Genomic DNA, 21,850 nt, shown 5'->3' with positions numbered 1-21,850 from the left:
GGAGCAGACCTCTAAGCAAAAACTTTACAAGCCAGGAGAGATTGGGGCCTATTTTCAGTGCTCTTAAAGAAAAAGCAATTCCAACCCAAAAATTTATGTCCTGATAAACTAAGCTTGACAGGTGAAGGGGAAATAAAAATCTCAGACAAGCAAATGCTGAGGGAATTTGTTACCACTAGACTAGCTTTACAAGACGTCTTTATGGAGTGCTAAAGATGGAAATGAAAGAATGATACCTGTATCACACAAATAAATTTAACCACATACCACCAATAACATAAAGCAACTATGCAATAGAAACTACAAAGTCATCAGCTGAGAACATGATGACAGGATCAATGTCACAACTATCAACACTAACTCTGGCCGGCGCACTGGCTCATGCCTACAATCACAGCACTTGGGAGGTCAAGGTGGGTGGATCACTTCAGGTCAGGAGTTTACACCAGCCTAGCCAATATGTGTGAAACCCTGTCTCTACTAAAAAATACAAAATTAGCGAGTGTGTGTGCTGTGTGCCTGTGGTCCCAGCTAGTCAGGAGGCTGAGGGCAGGAGAATCATTGAACCCAGGAGGTAGAGGTTGCAGTGAGCCGAGATCGTTGCCACTGCACTCCAGCCGGGCAACAGAACGAGATTCTGTCTCAAAAAAAAAAAAAAAAAAAAAAAAAAAAATCATTCTGGTTTGGTGATGCGTGCCTGTAATCCCAGCTACTTGGGAGGCTGAAGCATTAGAATCTCTTGAACCCAGGAGGTGGAGTTGCAGTGAGCTGAGATCGTGCCACTGCACTCCAGCCTGGGTGACACAGTGGGACTCTGTCTCAAAAATGAAATAAAATAAAATACAGGCCGGGCGCGGTGGCTCACAGCCTGTAATCCCCGCACTTTGGGAGGCCGAGACGGGCGGATCACGAGGTCAGGAGTCGAGACCATCCTGGCTAAACACGTGTGAAACCGTTCTACTAAAAAATACAAAAAGCTAGCCGGGCGAGGTGGCAGGCGCCTGTAGTCCCACTACTCGGGAGGGGCTGAGGCAGGAAATGGCGTGAACCTGGGAGGCAGAGTTTGCAGTGAGCGGAGATCCGGCCACTGCACTCCAGCCCGGGCGACAGAGCGAGACTCCGTCTCAAAAAAATAAAAATAAAAAAAAAATAAAAATAAAATACAATAAAAGAGGAAAACTGAATGATAATTGAGTTGCAAAACACCTATGAAAGACCAATGAAACCAGGAGCTGGTTCTTTGAACGAATAATAATGATTGATAGGCCATAAGGTAGGTTGTAAAAAAAAGAAAAGAGAAGATCTGAATAGCACAATCAGAAATTGCAAAGATGACATTACAACAATTCCTCAGAAATACAAAGGATCCTAAGAGACCATTATGAAAACCTCTAAGCCAATTAAAAATCTAGAGGAAATGGAAAATTCCTGGAAACATGTACCTTCCCAAATTGAACCAGGAAGAAAGCAAAAACCTGAACAGACCAGTAACAAATTCCAAAATTGAAACACTAATAAAAATCCACCAACCAATAACACTCTCAACCAGATGGCTTCACAGCTGAGTTATAGCAGATGGACCAAGAAGAAGTAGTATCAATTCTACTGAAATTATACAAAAAAATTGAAGGGGCTCCTCCCTAATTCATTCTATGAAGATTCGGACACAACAGAAAAAGAAAACTTGAGGCCACATCCTCAACAAACGTAGATGCAAAAATCCTCAGCAAAAAACCAGCAAACCAATCCAGAGTAGCACATCAAAAAGTTAATTCACCACAATCAGTTGGGTGCAGGGGTCATGCCTGTAATTCCAGCACTCTCGGAGTCTGAAGCAGGGGTGTTGTTGAGCTCAGGAGCTCGGACCAGCCTGGGCAACATAGCCAGACAGGTCTCTAAAAAGAATAAATTAATATACAAAAAAAAGTTATTAACCAAATGAAGTAGGCTATATCTAGGATTCAAGGTTGGTTTGACATATGCAAATCAATATATGTGACTCACCACATAAACAGAATTTAAAATAAAAATCATATGATCTCTCAATAGACATGGAAAAACCTTTCAATAAAAACCAACCTCTTCTTATGTGTAAAGAAGAAAAACCTCAAAAAACTAGGCATTGAAGAAAGATAACCTCAAATAATAAGCATCGTCTATGACAATCCACAGACAACATTATATTGAATGGGCGAAAGCTGGAAAAATTTCCTTGAAACTTAAACAGATAAGGATGTCCACTTTCACCACTCCTATTCAACGTAGTACCAAAAATCCTAGCCAGAGCAATCAGGCAAGAGAAAGCATAAAAGGTACCCATAGGAAAGAGTCAGACTATCTCCCTTCACTAACAACATGATTCTATACCTAGAAAACTCTAAAGACTTCACCAACATGCTCCTAAAACTATAAATGATGTTAGCAAATTTTAGGATACAATCAGTGTACACAAATTAGTAGCCTTTCTAAACACCAGTACATTCTAGCTGATGGCCAAATTAAGAACATAATCGCAGTTACAATAACCACAAATAAAATGATTATTGGGAGTACAACTTGGGAGTACAACTAAAGAGGAGGTGAAAGATTCTTGCAAGGAGAACCATAAAACACTGCTGGAAGAAATCAGAGACAGCACAAATAAATGGGAAAACATGCTATGCCCATGGATTGGAAGATCAACATATTAAAATGGCACACTGCCCAAGCAATGTACAGATTCAACGTTATTACCATCAAATTACAACCATCATTTTTCACAGAATTAGAAAAAACAAACTCTAAGATTCATATAGAACCAAAAAAGAGCCTGAATAGTCAAAACAATCCAAAGCAAAAAGAAACAAAAACGGAGGCATCATGTTACCCAACTTCAGACTATATTTTAAGGCTACAATAACCCAAAGAGCATGATAGTAGTACAAAAACAGACACATAGGCTGAGGGAAAAGAATAGAGAACCCAGAAATAAAGTTGCACACCTACAGTTATCTGATCTTTGACAAAATTGACAAAAACAACCAATAGGAAAGGACTCTCTGTTCAATAAAAGGGCTGGCTGGATATACTGGCTAGCCATATGCAGAAGATTGAAACTGGTGTGAAACCCTACCTTTCATCATCAAAAATTGATTCAAGATGGATTAAAGATTTAAGATCTCAAACTTAAAATTCTAGAAATAAATCGGGAAAAATACCCTATCACATCAGCTATGGCAAATAATTTATGGCTAAATCCTTAAAACCAACTGCAACAAAACAAAAAATCAACAAGGACCTAATTAAAAAAAAAGTTTCTTTGCATAGCAAAAGAAAACTATCAACAGAGAAATTAGTCTACAGAATAGGAGAAAATGTTAGTAAAGTATGCATCTGACAAAGGTGTAATAATCCAGAATCTTAACGAAATTTGTTCGGGTTTGGCTTAACCTATAATCCCGTCATTGGGAGGCCAAGTGGATGGATACCTGAGGTCAGGAGTTCGAGACCAACCTGGCTAACATGATGAAAACCCCATCTCTACTAAAAATACAAAAATTAGCCAGTGTGACGGCACGTGCCTGTAGTCCCAAGTACTCGGAGACTGAGGCGAGAAATCACTTAACCTGGGAGGTAGAGACTGCAGTGAGCCGCGATTATACACCATTGCACTCCAGCCTGGGAACAAGAGCGAAACTCCATCTCAAAAAAAAAAAAAAAAAAAGAAGAAGTTTAAAAAATCAGCAAGCAAGAAACCAATAATCCCATTAAAGAAGCAAAGGACATGAACAGACACTTCATGAAAGAGGACAAACAAAGCGGCCTTTAAACGTACGAGAAATGATCATCATCACTATCATTAGAGAAGTGCAAATTAAAACCACAATGAGACACCATCTCTACCAGTCAGAATGGCTATTATTAAATAGTCATAAACAGCAGATGGTGGCAAGGCTGCTGAGAAAAGAGAATGCTTATTCCCTGTTGGTGGGGATGTAAATTAGTTCAGCCACTATAAGAGCAGTTTGGAGATTTCTGAAAGAACTTAGAACTATGATTCCATCCCGCAATCTCATTACTGGGTGGTATATCCAAAGGAAATAAATCATTCTACCAAAAAGCACATGCACTCATATACTCATCACACCACTATTCACAATAGCAAAGACATGGATCAACCTAGGTGTCCATTGACAGTGGATTGTGTAAGGAAAATGTGGTACATATACACAATGGAATACTACACAGCCATAAAAAAGAATGAAATCATGTCTTTGTAACAACATGGAGGCGCTGTGGCCCTTATCCTAAGTGAATTATCATGGAACAGTGAACCAAATACTGCATGTACTCACTTATAAGTGGGAGCTAAGCACTGAGTATGCATGGACATAATAATGAGAAACAATAGATACTGGGGACTCTTAGAAGGGAGGGAGGGAGGAAGGGAAACTCAGCTGAAAAACTACCTATTGGGTACTATGCTCACTTCCTAGGTGACAGGATTCCTGAACTCCAAACCTCAGCATCATGAAATTTACCCATGTAACAAACCTGCACATGTACCACCTGAATCTAGAATAAAAGTTGAAATTGCTTTTTAAAAAAGTTCTGTTTCATTGACTTTATCTATACATTTTTGTTTCCTATTTCATTAATTTCTACTTTGATTGCTATTGTTTCTTTTTTCTACTTGTTGGGTTTTATTTCCTCTTCTTTTTCTTGTTTCTTAATATGAGCTGAGTTCATTGTTTGAGGCATTTCTTCTTTTTTATTAGTCATGCAGTGCTTGAAACTTTCCCTTAAATATTGCTTGGTGTTATACAACAAATTCTGATATGGTGATTTTTCATATTATCATTTCAAAACACTTTCTATTTCCTTCAAATTTCCTCTTTGATTCATTGATTATTTAGAATGTGTTGATTTCCAAATACTTGGCATTTTCCAGAAATCATTATACTATTAGTTTCACGTGGAAGAAACATATTTTTATGACTTAAATCCTTAAATTTTTTGAGACATTTTATGACCAAAAATATGATCTATCTGGCAAATTTTCCATGTACACTTACAAAGATAATAAATCTGTTGTTGTTGGATGGAATGTTGTTAAAATGTACATCAAATAAATGCAGACAATAATTTGATCCAAGTCTTTTTCTTTTCTTTACTTTTTTTTTTTTTTTTTGAGAAGGAGTCTTGGTCTCTGTCGGCCAGGCTGGAGTATAGTGGCCGGGGTGCAACCTCCGCCTCCCGGGTTCAAGCGTTCTCCTGTCTCAGCTCCTGCGAAGCTGGGATTACAGGCGTGTGCCACCATGCCTGGCTACATGTATGTTGTGTGTGTATATATATATGTGTGTGTGTATAGTTTTTTGAGACAGAGTTTCGCTTTTGTCCCCCAGGCTGGAGTGCAATGGCGCGATCTTGGTTCACTGCAACCTCCACCTCCCGGGTTCAAGTGATTCTCCTGCCTCAGCCTCCCAAGTAGCTGGGATTACAGTACACGCATGCAACACCACGCCCCTCTAATTTTTGTATTCTTGGTTTCGTCAGGTTGGCCAGGCTGGTCATGAACTCCAGACCTCTGGTGATCCACCCAACTCGCCTCCCAAAGTGCTCGAATGACAGATGTGCGACATCACCCCGGTCTGGTTCAAGTCTGTTATATCCTTGCTGATATGTTTTGTCTATTATCATATCAATTATTGAAAAGGAGTATCTACCTTTGATGATATTATGATTTTGTTACTTCTCCTGTAGTTCTATCAGTTTTTGCTTTGTATATTTTAAAGCTCTGGTAATCAGAATAAATACTATTGATTTTCATTTTTTCTTGATGAATTGACTTCTAATCAAGTATCTTTTATTCCTGTTGTAATGTTTGTTCTGAATTTATTAGTCTGAAAATGTACAGCAACTCCTGCTTTTCTTTGATAATATTGGCATGATGTTTTTTTTATCCTTTTACTTTTAACCTTTTTTTTGTCTTTAAACAGAGTATTTTTTTTTTAGCTGACATACATTTGGGCTTGCTATTTTACATCATTTAACAATTTCTTTGGGTGTGTAAAACATTTACATTTAATGCAATTTTGATATAATTATACTTAAGTCTGTCATCTTGATACTTGTTTTCAATTTGTCTCAACTCTCCTTTGATCTTTTTCCTGTTTTTTTTCTGCATTCTTTTGGATTAATTGAATTTTGTTTACTATCCTTTTATCCCCTGTTGGCTTACTAGCTATTACTCTGTTTTTTTTTCGTTGCACTCATGATTATATAAATATCAAACTTACTGCACTCTACATTAAAGTGGTATATACACCTTTAAGTTTAGGATAAGAATCTCACATTGGTAGACTTCTATTTCTCTTCTTCCAGTCTTCATGCTAATGTTGTTATATAATTTATTTTTATGTGTATTATAACACCAGAACTCTTTTATTATTTTTAAGTAGTAAATTGTTTTTAAGGCATTTAAATAATAAGAACAAAATCATATGTATTTACTTATGTAGTTACTATTTCCAAAGTAATCATTTCTTTTTCTAGTCCTGCTTTATCCTCATTTGACTTGTCATTTTCCTGAAGAATTTTTTTTTTTGAGACTGAGTCTCTGTCGCAAAAGCTGGAGTGTAGTGGTGCCATCTCCGCTCACTGCAGCTCCGCCTCCCGGGTTCACGCCATTCTCCTGCCTCCGCCTCCCGAGTAGCTGGGACTACAGCCGCCTGCCACCACACCCGGCTAATTTTTTGTGTTTTTGGTAGAGTCGGGGTTTCACTGTTTTAGCCAGGATGGTCTCGATCTCCTGACCTTGTGATCTTCCCACCTCGGCCTCCCAAAGTGCTGAAATTACAGGCGTGAGCCACCGCCCGGCCTCCTGAAGAATTTTTAAAATGTCTTCTGTGCTGAAATCTGTTTGTGATTAGTTCTAATTTAAGTGTCTGAAACTATTATTTCATCTGTACTTTTAAATGCTATTTCACTGGGTATAGAAAGCTAGGTTGACAGATTTTTTTGTATACTTCAAAAATGTTGTTCCAACAGTCTTCTTACTTACATTATTTTTGAGACAAATATTCTATCATTTTCTTTTTCTCATATTAATATATATAATGGTGATATTATATTAATAGCTTCCAAATCGTTAACATTTTAATCCACTATCAATTTTTACGAGTTTATTGTGATCTTAATATCGATTATTAGTATTAATATTTATTATATTTATAATATTAATATTAATAGACTTGCTTCTGTTATCCACCGGGGAGACGATGATATTACTTTAAACATCACACAAAGGTGTCACGCACCCAGTGATATTGCTTCATATTTCTGCCCGAGAGGGGAGGATGAGACAGGCAATATCGCTGGGAGGAGACACACACCTGGGATAATGTAATTATATTCAGGGGGAAGAGTTGATATGACTCCCAATACAGGCGTGGCGTGGCGGCGGCTGGCGGCCCCGGATCGCGGGCGGGGTGGGTCCCCCACCCTCCAGCGATGCGGGCGGCCAGCCGCCGGGGGCCGTGGCGTTAAGGGATATTGCCTGTCTCATCCTCCCCTCTCGGGCAGAAATTTGAAGCAATATCACTGGGTGCGTGCACACCTTTTGTGATGTTTAAAGTAATATCATCGTCTCCCCGGTGGATAACAGAAACAAGTCTATTAATTATTAATATTAGTAAATATGATAAATATTAATACTAATAATCGATATTAATGATCACAATAAACTTCGTAAAAATTGATAATGGATTAAAATGTTAACATTTGGAATGGTAATTAACATTAATATCACCATTAGTAATTAAATAATGATATCCGCAATGAATGTTACTTAAATCAATACAAAGTGATGCTGGTAAGAAAATAATGATTAGTATTAGGGAATAATAATATTGTTCAATGACATTAATACTAATAATTAATACTAAGCGTGCACAGTCAGGTACTTAAAATAATTCTCCAAAATTAACAATGGTATCCTATTATTAGTACCATTGATTATTATTAAAATCGATCATTGATGTGCAATAACCATATTATTACTCCTAATACCACAGGCAGTGTACACCTACCTGTGGGCCCCCAGCAGCAGCCACGCCACGCCCCCCGGTGGCTGACGGCCCCGGATCGCCGGGGGGCGAGGGACCCACCCCCTCCCGCGATCCGGGCCGCCCAGCCGCCGCCACGCCACGCCCCCCGGCGGCTGGCGGCCCCCGATCGCCGGGGTGTGGGGGACCCACCCCCCCGCGATCCGGGGCCGCCAGCCGCCTTCACGCCACGGCCCCCGGCGGCTGGCCGCCCCCGATCGCTGGGGGCTGGGGGACCCACCCCGCCCGCGATCCGGGGCCGCCAGCCGCCGCCACGCCACGCCTGTATTGGGAGTCATATCATACTCTTCCCCCTGAATATTAATTACATTATCCCAGGTGTGTGTCTCCTCCCAGCGATATTGCCTGTCTCATCCTCCCCTCTCGGGCAGAAATATGAAGCAATATCACTGGGTGCGTGTACACCTTTTGTGATGTTTAAAGTAATATCATCGTCTCCCCGGTGGATAACAGAAGCAAGTCTATTAATTATTAATATTAATAAATATAATAAATATTAATACTAATAATCGATATTAATGATCACAATAAACTTCGTAAAAATTGATAGTGGATTAAAATGTTAACGATTTGGAATGCTAATTAATATTAATATCACCATTATATATATATAATATAGAGAAAGAAAGAATGATAGAATATTTGTCATCAAAAATAATGTAAGTAAGAAGACTGTGGAACAACATTTTTGAAGTATACAAAAAAATCTGTCAACCTAGCTTTCTATACCCAGTGAAAATAGCATTTAAAAGTACAGATGAAATAATAATGTTTTCAGACATCTTAAATTAGAACTAATCACAAACAGACTTTCAGCACAGAAGACATTTTAAAAATTCTTCAGGAGGCCGGGCGCGGTGGCTCACGCCTGTAATTTCAGCACTTTGGGAGGCCGAGGTGGGAAGATCACAAGGTCAGGAGATCGAGACCATCCTGGCTAAAACAGTGAAACCCCGACTCTACCAAAAACACAAAAAATTAGCCGGGTGTGGTGGCAGGCGGCTGTAGTCCCAGCTACTCGGGAGGCTGAGGCAGGAGAATGGCGTGAACCCGGGAGGCGGAGCTTGCAGTGAGCGGAGATGGCACCACTACACTCCAGCTTTTGCGACAGAGACTCAGTCTCAAAAAAAAAAAATTCTTCAGGAAAATGACAATGTCAAATGATGATAAAGCAGGACTAGAAAAAGAAATGATTATCTTTGGAAATAGTAACTACATAAGTAAATACATATGATTTTGTTCTTATTATTTAAATGCCTTTAAACAATTTACTACTTAAAAATAATAAAAAGAGTTCTGGTGTTTATAATACACATAAAAATAAATTATATAACAACATTAGCATGAAGACTGGAAGAAGAGAAATAGAAGTCTACCAATGTGAGATTCTTATCCTAAACTTAAAGGTGTATTATACCACTTTAATGTAGAGTGCAGTAAGTTTGATATTTTATAAATCATGATGCAACGAAAAATAAAACAGAGTAATAGCTAGTAAGCCAACAGGGGATAAATAGGATAGTAAACAAAATTCAATTAATCCAAAAGAATGCAGAAAAAAAACAGGAAAAAGATCAAAGGAGAGTTGAGACAAATTGAAAACAAGTATCAAGATGACAGACTTAAGTATAATTATATCAAAATTGCATTAAATGTAAATGTTTTACACACCCAAAAGAAATTGTTAAATGATGTAAAATAGCAAGCCCAAATGTATGTCAGCTAAAAAAAAAATACTCTGTTTAAAGACAAAAAAAAGGTTAAAAGTAAAAGGATTAAAAAAATACATCATGCCAATATTAATCAAAGAAAAGCAGGAGTTGCTGTACTAATTTCAGACTAATAAATTTCAGAACAAACATTACTAACAGGAATAAAAGATTACTTGATTAGAAGTCAATTCATCAAGAAAAAATGAAAATCCATAGTATTTATGCCTTGATTACCAGAGCTTTAAAATATACAAAGCAAAAACTGATAGAACTACAGGAGAAGTAGACAAAATCATAATTATCATCAAAGGTTAGATACTCCTTTTTCAATAATTGATATGATAATAGACAAAACATATCAGCAAGGATATAACAGACTTGAACCAGACCGGGGATGATGACTCACATCTGTCATTCGAGCACTTTGGGAGGCGAGTTGGGTGGATCACCAGAGGTCTGGAGTTCATGACCAGCCTGGCCAACCTGACGAAACCAAGAATACAAAAATTAGAGGGGCGTGGTGTTGCATGCGTGTACTGTAATCCCAGCTACTTGGGAGGCTGAGGCAGGAGAATCACTTGAACCCGGGAGGTGGAGGTTGCAGTGAACCAAGATCGCGCCATTGCACTCCAGCCTGGGGGACAAAAGCGAAACTCTGTCTCAAAAAACTATACACACACACATATATATATACACACACATACATACATGTAGCCAGGCATGGTGGCACACGCCTGTAATCCCAGCTTCGCAGGAGGCTGAGACAGGAGAATCGCTTGAACCCGGGAGGCGGAGGTTGCACCCCGGCCACTATACTCCAGGCTGGCCGACAGAGACCAAGACTCCTTCTCAAAAAAAAAAAAAAAAAAGTAAAGAAAAGAAAAAAGACTTGGATCAAATTATTGTCTGCATTTATTTGATGTACATTTTAACAACATTCCATCCAACAACAACAGATTATATATTCTTTGTAAGTGTACATGGAAAATTTGCCAAGATAGATCATATTTTTGGTCATAAAATGTCTCAAAAAATTTAAGGATTTAAGTCATAAAAATATGTTTCTTCTCACTTGGAAACTAATAGTATAATGATTTCTGGAAAAATGCCAAGTATTTGGAAATCAACACATTCTAAATAATCAATGAATCAAAGAGGAAATTTGAAGGGAAATTAGAAAGTGTTTTGAAATAGATAAATATGAAAAATCACCATATCAGAATTTGTTGTATAACACCAAAGCAATATTTAAGGGAAAGTTTCAAGCACTGCATGACTATATAAAAAAGAAGAAATGCCTCAAATCAATGAACTCAGCTTCCATATTAAGAAACAAGAAAAAGAAGAGGAAATTAAAACCCAACTAAGTAGAAAAAAGAAACAATAGCAATCAAAGTAGAAATTAATGAAATAGGAAACAAAAATGTATAGATAAAGTCAATGAAACAGAACTTTTTTAAAAAGCAATTTCAACTTTTATTCTAGATTCAGTGGGTACATGTGCAGGTTTGTTACATGGGTAAATTTCATGATGCTGAGGTTTGGAGTTCAGAGGATCCTGTCACCTAGGAAGTGAGCATAGTACCCAATAGGTAGTTTTTCAGCTGACGTTTCCCTTCCTCCCTCCCTCCCCCTTCTAAGAGTCCCCAGTATCTATTGTTCTCATTATTATGTCCATGCATACTCAGTGCTTAGCTCCCACTTATAAGTGAGTACATGCAGTATTTGGTTCACTGTTCCTATGATAATTCACTTAGGATAATGGCCACCAGCTGCCTCCATGTTGTTACAAAAGACATGATTTCATTCTTTTTTATGGCTGTGTAGTATTCCATTGTGTATATGTACCACATTTTCCTTACACAATCCACTGTCAATGGACACCTAGGTTGATTCCATGTCTTTGCTATTGTGAATAGTGGTGTGATGAGTATATGAGTGCATGTGCTTTTTGGTAGAATGATTTATTTTCCTTTGGATATACACCCAGTAATGAGATTGCTGGATTGAATCATAGTTCTAAGTTCTTTCAGAAATCTCCAAACTGCTCTTTATAGTGGCTGAACTAATTTACATCCCCACCAACAGGGTATAAGCATTCTCTTTTCTCAGCAGCCTTGCCACCATCTGCTGTTTTATGACTATTTAATAATAGCCATTCTGACTGGTAGAGATGGTGTCTCATTGTGGTTTTAATTTGCACTTCTCTAATGATTAGTGATGATGATCATTTCTTCGTACGTTTAAAGGCCGCTTTGTTTGTCCTCTTTCATGAAGTGTCTGTTCATGTCCTTTGCTTCTTTTTAATGGGATTATTGGTTTCTTGCTTGCTGATTTTTTTAAACTTCTTCTTTTTTTTTTTTTTTTTTTTTGAGATGGAGTTTCGCTCTTGTTGCCCAGGCTGGAGTGCAATGGTGTATAATCGCGGCTCACTGCAGTCTCTACCTCCCAGGTTTAAGTGATTCTCCTGCCTCAGTCTCCCGAGTACTTGGGACTACAGGCACGTGCCGTCACACCTGGCTAATTTTTGTATTTTTAGTAGAGATGGGGTTTCATCATGTTAGCCAGGTTGGTCTCGAACTCCTGACCTCAGGTGATCCATCCACCTTGGCCTCCCAAAGTGACGGGATTATAGGTGTAAGCCACCAAGCCCAGACTAAATTTCGTATAGATTCTGGATTATTACACCTTTGTCAGATGCATACTTTACTAACATTTTCTCCTATTCTGTAGACTAATTTCTCTGTTGATAGTTTCTTTTGCTATGCAAAAGAAACTTTTTTTTTAATTAGGTCCTATTGTTGATTTTTGTTTTTGTTGCAGTTGGTTTTAAGGATTTAGCCATAAATTATTTGCCATAGCTGATGTTGAGTAGGGTATTTCCTCGATTTATTTCTAGAATTTTATAGTTTGAGATCTTAAATCTTTAATCCATCTTGAATCAATTTTTATGTATGATGAAAGGTAGGGTTTCACCAGTTTCAATCTTCTGCATATGGCTAGCCAGTATATTCCAGCACCTTTTATTGAACAGAGAGTCCTTTCCTATTGGTTGTTTTTGTCAATTTTGTCAAAGATCAGATAACTGTAGGTGTGCAACTTTATTTCTGGGTTCTCTATTCTGTTCCCTCAGTCTATGTGTCTGTTTTTGTACTACTATCATGCTCTTTGGGTTATTGTAGCCTTATAATATAGTCTGAAGTTGGGTAACATGATGCCTCCAGTTTTGTTCTTTTTGCTTTGGATTGTTTTGACTATTCAGGCTCTTTTTTGGTTCTATATGAATCTTAGGATTGTTTTTTCTAATTCTGTGAAAAATGATGGTTGTAATTTGATGGTAATAACGTTGAATCTGTACATTGCTTTGGGCAGTGTGCCATTTTAATAATGTTGATTCTTCCAATCCATGGGCATAGCATGTTTTCCCATTTATTTGTGCTGTCTCTGATTTCTTCCAGCAGTGTTTTATGGTTCTCCTTGCAGAGATCTTTCACCTCCTTCTTTAGTTGTACTCCCAAGTTGTACTCCCAATAATCATTTTATTTGTGGTTATTGTAACTGCGATTATGTTCTTAATTTGGCCATCAGCTAGAATGTTACTGGTGTTTAGAAATGCTACTAATTTGTGTACACTGATTTTGTATCCTAAAACTTTGCTAACATCATTTATCAGTTTTAGGAGCATGTTGGTGAAGTCTTTAGAGTTTTCTAGGTATAGAATCATGTTGTTAGTGAAGGGAGATAGTCTGACTTCTTTTCCTATTTGGGTACCTTTTATGTCTTTCTCTTGCCTGATTGCTCTGGCTAGGATTTTTGGTACTACGTTGAATAGGAGTGGTGAAAGTGGACATCCTTATCTTGTTTCAGTTTTCAAGGGAAATTTTTCCAGCTTTCGCCCATTCAATATAATGTTGTCTGTGGGATTGTCATAGACGATGCTTATTATTTTGAGGTTATCTTTCTTCAATGCCTAGTTTTTTGAGGTTTTTCTTCTTTAACCATAAGAAGAGGTTGGATTTTATTGAAAGGTTTTTCCATGTCTATTGAGATGATCATATGATTTTTATTTTAAATTCTGTTTATGTGGTGAGTCACATATATTGATTTGCATATGTCAAACCAACCTTGAATCCTAGATATAGCCTACTTCATTGTGGTTAATTAACTTTTTTTTGTATTATTAATTTTTATTCTTTTTAGAGACCTGTCTGGCTATGTTGCCCAGGCTGGTCTCGAGCTCCTGAGCTCAAGCAACACTCCTGCTTCAGACTCCGAGAGTGCTGGAATTACAGGCATGAGCCACTGCACCCAACTGATTGTGGTGAATTAACTTTTTGATGTGCTACTGGATTTGGTTTGCTGGTGTTTTGCTGAGGATTTTTGCATCTACGTTTGTTGAGGATGTTGGCCTCAAGTTTTCTTTTTCTGTTGTGTCCGAATCTTCATAGAATGAATTAGGGAGGAGCCCCTTCCTCAATTTTTTTGTAATAATTTCAGTAGAATTGATACTACTTCTTCTTTGTCCATCTGCTATAACTCAGCTGTGAAGCCATCTGGTTGAGGAGTGTTATTGGTTGGTGGATTTTTTATTATTGTTTCAATTTTGGAATTTGTTACTGGTCTGTTCAGGTTTTTGCTTTCTTCCTGGTTCAATCTTGGGAAGGTACATGTTTCCAGGAATTTATCCATTTCCTCTAGATTTTTAATTGGCTTAGAGGTTTTCATAATGGTCTCTTAGGATCCTTTGTATTTCTGAGGAATTTGTTGTAATGTCATCTTTGCAATTTCTGATTGTGCTTATTCAGATCTTCTCTTTTCTTTTTTTTATCAACCTACCTTATGGCCTATCAATCATTATTATTCGTTCAAAGAACCAGCTCCTGGTTTCATTGGTCTTTCATATGGTGTTTTGCAACTCAATTTCATTCAGTTCCTCTTTTATTGTATTTTTATTTTTATTTTTTTTATTTTTTATTTTTTTGAGACGGAGTCTCGCTCTGTCGCCCGGGCTGGAGTGCAGTGGCCGGATCTCCGCTCACTGCAAACTCTGCCTCCCAGGTTCACGCCATTCTCCTGCCTCAGCCTCCCGAGTAGCTGGGACTACAGGCGCCTGCCACCTCGCCCGGCTAGCTTTTTGTATTTTTTAGTAGAGACGGGGTTTCACCGTGTTAGCCAGGATGGTCTCGATCTCCTGACCTCGTGATCCGCCCGTCTCGGCCTCCCAAAGTGCTGGGATTACAGGCTTGAGCCACCGCGCCCGGCCTGTATTTTTATTTTATTTCATTTTTTGAGACAGAGTCCCACTGTGTCACCCAGGCTGGAGTGCAGTGGCACGATCTCAGCTCACTGCAACCTCCACCTCCTGGGTTCAAGAGATTCTAATGCTTCAGCCTCCCAAGTAGCTGGGATTACAGGCACGCATCACCAAACCAGAATGATTTTTTTTTTTTTTTTTTTTTTTTTTTGAGACAGAATCTCGTTCTGTTGCCCAGGCTGGAGTGCAGTGGCAACGATCTCGGCTCACTGCAACCTCTACCTCCTGGGTTCAAGTGATTCTCCTGCCTCAGCCTCCTGACTAGCTGGGACCACAGGCACACAGCACCACACTCAGCTAATTTTTGTATTTTTTAGTAGAGACAGGGTTTCACCATATTGGCTAGGCTGGTTGTAAACTCCTGACCTGAAGTGATCCACCCACCTTGACCTCCCAAAGTGCTGTGATTGTAGGCATGAGCCAGTGCGCCTGGCCTAGAGTTAGTGTTGATATGTGACATTGATCCTGTCATCATGTTCTCAGCTGATGACTTTGTAGTTTCTATTGCATAGTTGCTTTATGTTATTGGTGGGCTATGTGGTTAAATGTATTTTTGTGATAGCAGGTATCATTCTTTCATTTCCATCTTTAGCACTCCTATAAAGACGTCTTGTAAAGCTAGTCTAGTGGTAACAAATTCCCTCAGCATTTGCTTGTCTGAGATTTTTATTTCCCCTTCACCTGTCAAGCTTAGTTTATCAGGACATAAATTTTTTGGTTGGAATTGCTTTTCTTTAAGAGCACTGAAAATAGGCCCCAATCTCTCCTGGCTTGTAAAGTTTTTGCTTAGAGGTCTGCTCCTAGCCTGATGGTTCTCCTTTCGTAAGTGACCTGACCCTTCTCTCTAGATGCCTTTACATTTTTTCTTTTGCATTGACCTTGATGAATCTGATAACTATGTGCCTTGGGAATGCCTGTTGCATCTAGTATCTCATGGGGGATATCTGCACTTTTTTTTTTTGAGATGGAGTTTCGCTCTTGTTGCCTGGGCTGGAGTGCAATGGCAGGATCTTGGCTCACTGCAACCTCTGCTTCCTAGGTTCAAGCAGTTCTCCTACCTCAGCCTCCCAAGTAGCTGGGATTACAGGCATGCACCACCACGCCCAGCTAATTTTTATATTTTTAGTAGAGATGGGGTTTGCCATGTTGGCCAGGCTGGTCTTGAGCTCCTAACCTCAAGTGATCCTCCCGCCTTGACTTCCAAGGTGCTGGGATTCAGGCATGAGCCACCATGCCAGGCCCTGTGTTTCTTAAATGTTTGTGTTAACATCTCTAGTGAGAGTGGAGAGATTGTCATGGATCATATCCTCAAATTCATTTTCCAAATAGCTTACTCTCTCTCCTCTCTTAAGAATACCAATGAGTTATAGATTTGGTCTCTTTATATAATTCCATATTTCTATTGTCCATTTGTAAAAATTCTTCATTTTTGTCTGACTGAGGTAATTCAAAGAACCAGTCTTCAAATTTCTTCACAGCTTGGTCTATTCTGCTATTAATGCTTCCAAATGTATTATGAAATTCTTGTAGTAAATTTGTTAATTCCAGAAGTTCAGTATGGTTCTTTCTTAAAAAGTTTTTTTTTTTTTTTTTTTTTCAGGCTGGGTGTAGTGGTTCACGCCTGTAATTCCAGCACTTTGGAAGGTCAAGGCAGGTGGATTGCTTGAGGTCAGGAGTTCAAGACCAGCCTGGCCAACATGGCGAAACTCTGTCTCTACCAAAAAATACAAGCAATTAACCAGGCATGGTGACGTTCGCCTGTAATCCTAGCTACTTGGGAGGCTGAGGCAGGAGAATCTCTTTAACCTGGAAGGTGTAGGTCGTAGTGAGCTGAGATCATGCCACTGTACTCCAGCCTGAGTGACAGAGTGAGACTCCAGCTCAAAAAAAAAAAAAAAAAAAAAAAGTTTTTTTTATCTTTCAGCTCTTGGATCATTTTACTGGATTCCTTGGATTGGGTTTCAACAGCCTCCTGAGTCTCAGTGAGCTTCCTTACCAACCCGATTCTAATTTCTGTGTCTGTCATTTCACTGGGGTTAAGAGCCATTGCTGGGGAGCTAATGTGCTCATTTGGAGGTAAGGGGACACTCTTACTTTTTAATTGGTAAAATTCTTTCTCATCTGAGAGGGCTGGTATTCCTTTAACTGTGGTGCAAGTTGAATCTAGCCATTTACTTCATTTATGAGTGCTGTCAGAGGGCCAAGGCTCTGTACAAAATCTTTGGGCTGGATTCTTGCCCTTGGTTTCCCAGGCCAATATTTAATATATTGCCAGAATATTTTTGGTGTAATTTGGGCTATCATCCAGCAGATGGAGCATAAAGTCACGGCCAGCGTTGCGGGTCTTTTTTACGTTTCAGCGAGTTCGCAGCAATGTCCCGTGGTGTGGCCCAGCAAGGGGAGCTGACCCCACCAGGTCAGCTCTTAAGCCTTGGGAGAGTCCCTTCCAGTCACTATCGTCGTGCCTGCATTTCCTTTGTTAGGTTGTCTGGGCTGGGCAGCTCCCTCAGGCGGAGACCTATGGCTGGCAGACCTTTCTTCCGCGCCTGTCCCTAACCTGGGCGTATCACTTCCTCGGTTTTCTGAGACTCGCGCCCGCTGGAGTGCAGGCCATGAATCTGGGTTCTGCACTGCGGAGCTGCAGGCCGCAGCCCAGGGCTTTGGCCCCTGCCAGCACATCGGCCATCCTGCCACCCCAGGTTCGAGCACGGGCTGCGACGGGGGATTAGAAGTGCTCCCAAGCCGCTGGGAAAGAATTCCTCAAGCATGTCGGCCTGCAAAGCACCCAGGATGGGCAGTGGAGGCTGCACCGTTCACACGCTCCTAGAGCGGCCAGGCAGAGGACTTGAGAGGGGCTGGAGGGCAGGAGGTCCTGGGGAACAGAAGTGCCCCAGTCCCAAGGGAAAGTTGACCCTGATTTTCTCTTTGCACAGCAGTCAGTGGGGTTAGAGTTATTCGGAAGAAGACGGGGAGCCTTGGGGGATGGGTGTGTATGGCCACGTTCCACTGGAACTGTCCCCACCGCAAAACAAACAAACAACAAAACACCGGGCTCTATGCAGGCTGGAGTTCTGCCTCTGCCTGCTTGTAGGGCGTATCTCTATGCCAGTTCAAATGTTTATGGGGAGTGTAGGATCTCTTGTGGCTGGGATCCTAGAGGTCCACAGCAAGAGTGGGCTGCCTTGCCAAGGGTTGTTCAGGGCCAGGAACTGGTCCTGGTGTTCCAGAACCTGAACAGGGTTCCCAGTCTCCCTTTCTGTCACCGGGAGTGGTGCTTCCTGGCTGCGTCTATTTGGCCATCTTGTCTCTGTTGACCAAATAGCTTTTTTGAGAAGAAAAATGAAATTGATAAATCTCTAGCTAAGCCCATTAGTTGAAAACAAAAAACATACAATTAACACTGTCAGGAAGGAAGTGGCAATACTAAAGATTATACAGATATTAAAATAATTTTTTAAAATAGTAGGCCAATAAATTAAACAACTTAGATGAAGCTCATAAATTCCTTGAAAGAAAGTAATCACTAAAGCTCATCGAGGAAGGAATCCTTTGAACAGCTCAACGTCTAAAGAGACTGAATCTGGCCAGGTGCGGTGGTTCACGCCTGTAATCCCAGCACTTTGGGAGGCTGAGGCGGGCGGATCACAAGGTCAGGAGTTCGAGACCAGCCTGGCCAGCATGGTGAAACCCCATCTTTACTAAAATACAAAAATTAGACGGACATGGTGGCTCACGCCTGTAATCCCAGCTAGTCGGGGGGCTGAGGCAGGAAAATCGCTTGAACTCAGGAGGCGGAGGTTGCAGTGAGCTGAGATGGTGCCACTGCACTGCAGCCTGGGCAACAAAGCAAATCTTGGTCTCGAAAAAAAAAAAGAAAAAAAGAAACTGAATCTGTAGTTAAAAACCTTACAACAAAGAAAACCGTATGCCCAGATGACTTCAGGGGTAAATTGTATCAAACATTTAATGAAGAAATAGTACTAACTCTAAACCAAATCTTCCAGAAAAATTGACATTGAGAAATATCTATCTGATATTCAAACAAGGCAAAGCCATAAAAAGAAAAGAAAACTACGTTTAAAAATACTAGCCACAGCTGGGCACGGTGGCTCACACCTGTAATCCCAGCACTTTGGGGGCCTAGGCGGGCAGATCACCTGAGGTCAGGAGTTCGAGACCAGCCTGGCCAACATGGTGAAACCCCATCTCTACTAAAAATGCAAAAATTTGCTGGGTGTAGTGGCAGGCACCTGTAATCCCAGCTACTCGGGAGGCTGAGGTAGGAGAATCGTTTGAACCTGGGAGGCAGAGGTTGCAATGAGCCAAGATTGTGCCATTGCACTCCAGCCTGGGTGACAGAGCAAGACTCCACCCCCCCAAAAAAAAATAAATAAATAACTGGCCAGGCAAAGTGGGTCACACTTGTAATCCCAGCACTTTGAGAGGCTGAGGAGGATCACTTGAACCCAGGATTTCAAGGCCAGCCAGGGCAACATAGGAAGAGCCTGTCTCTCTCTCTCTAATTAAAATAATTAACTGGGGATGATGGTGCATGCCTGTGGTCACTGTTGTCCCAGCTACTTTGGAGGCTGAGGCAGGAGGATCACTTCAGCCTGGGAGGTCAAAGCTTCAGTGACCTATGGTCATGCCACTGCAGTCCAGCCTGGGCAACAGAGTAAGACTCTACCTCTAAAAGACCAAAACAAAATGAACCAAAACAAAAAACCCATAAATATAGTTGCAAACATTCTAAGCCAAATTTTAACAGAAATAACCGATAATATAATGCACATAACAGATATAATCCATTAATATAATGCAATCCTAAATTGTTTTAACCTTATATAATTAATGAGTGTAATTCACATTAAAAGACTAGAAATTTTTAACAAAAAAAGACTAGAATTTTTTTAAATAAAAATGTATATATAATCCTCTCAATAGATGTAGAAAAATATTAGACAAAATTAACACCTATTCCTGATCAATCCTCTAAGAATGCAAGGAATAAAAGGGAACTTCCTAAAACTGATTAAGGACGTCTATGAAACATATACAGTTTACACCGTACTTAGTGGTGCAATACTGAATGATCTCTTCTCAGGATCAAGTTCAAAATAAGGATATTGTTCTGACTACTTTTATTTCGCATTGAACGGGAGGTTCAGGCAAGGAAAAGAAATAAAAGCATTGGAAAGGAAAAATAAAAGTGCTTCTGCTGGCACACAGCATGATTATTTACATAGAAAATCTGATGAAGTCTACAAAAAAAGTTACTAGAAGAAAGAAATAAGTTTATCAAGGTTTCGGAATATAAGGTTAATATTTAAAAGTCTATTATATTTCTCCATACTAGCAACAAACATTTGGAAATTAAAATTACCAATGATAATTTCCATGTACAGTAGCATCAAAACTATGAAATATATATGGTAAGCTAACAAAATATGTATAATCTGTAAGAGAAAACTGCAAAACATTGCTCAGGGAAATTTTAAAATACCTAAATAAATGGAGAGACATACTCTATTCAAGAGTCAGAAAAATCAATATTTTTAAGGTTTCAATTCAGCCCAAATTGACTTGTAGCTTCAATGTAATCACAATCAGAATTCCAAAAGAGTATTTGTAGAAATGAATAAGCCAATTCAAAAATCAATACGGAAAAGATAGTGACATAGCTCAGCCAAAGTAACTTTGAAAAACAAAATTAAATTTGAAGGACTGTCACTGCATGATTTTAAGATTTACTATAGGCCAGGCGTGGTGGCTCAAGCCTGTAATCCCAGCGCTTTGGGAGAACAAGACGGGCGGATCACGAGATCAGGATATCAAGACCATCCTGGCTAACACGGTGAAACCCCGTCTCTATTAAAAAATACGAAAACTTAGCCGGGCGTGGTGGCGGGCGCCTGTAGTCCCAGCTACTCGGGAGGCTGAGGCAAGAGAATGGCATGAACCCGGAAGGCAGAGCTTGCAGTGAGCCGAGATCGCTCCACTGCACTCTAGCCTGGGCGACAGAGCGAGATTCCGTCTCCGTCTCAAAAAAAAAAAAAAAAAAAAAAAAGATCTATTATAAAACTATAGTGTTCAAAATAATGTGGTGGTGGTGTAAAAATACACAAATATAAAAATACAACAATGAACTAAAATAGAGAGTTTAGAAATAATCCCACGCATATACAGACAAGTGATTGGTGAGAAAGTGCAAAAGCAATTCAGTAAAGAAAAAGTCTTTTCAACAAACGTAACTCACAGTTAACCCCAAAGAAATCATAGACCTCAATGTAAAACCTGAAACTATAAAATGTCTAGAAAAAAAAAAAAAGGAGAAAATGTTTGTGACCTTGAGTTGGGGAATGAGTTCTTACAAATGGCAGCAGAAATATAAAAATGGACTTCATTAAAATAAAAAAAAACTTCCGTTTTATGAGTATATCATTCAAAGAATGAAAAGACAGGTTGGGCAGTGGCTCACGCCTGTAATCCTAGCACTTTGGGAGGCCAAGACGGGCAAATCACTCTTGAGGTCAGGAGTTCAAAACCAGCCTGGCCAACATGGTGAAACCCCATCTCTACTAAAAATACAAAAAAATTAGCCAGGCATGGTGGCGGGCACCTGTAATCCCAGCTACTTGGGAGGCTGAGGCAGGAGACTCACTTGAATCGGAGGTGGAGGTTGCAGTGAGCTGGGATTGCGCCACTCCAGCCTGGGCAAC

Source organism: Rhinopithecus roxellana, chromosome 10 (assembly GCF_007565055.1).
Source record: "Rhinopithecus roxellana isolate Shanxi Qingling chromosome 10, ASM756505v1, whole genome shotgun sequence".
NCBI classification, from domain to species: Eukaryota; Metazoa; Chordata; class Mammalia; order Primates; family Cercopithecidae; genus Rhinopithecus; species Rhinopithecus roxellana.
Note: the sequence above shows the minus strand (reverse complement) of the source record.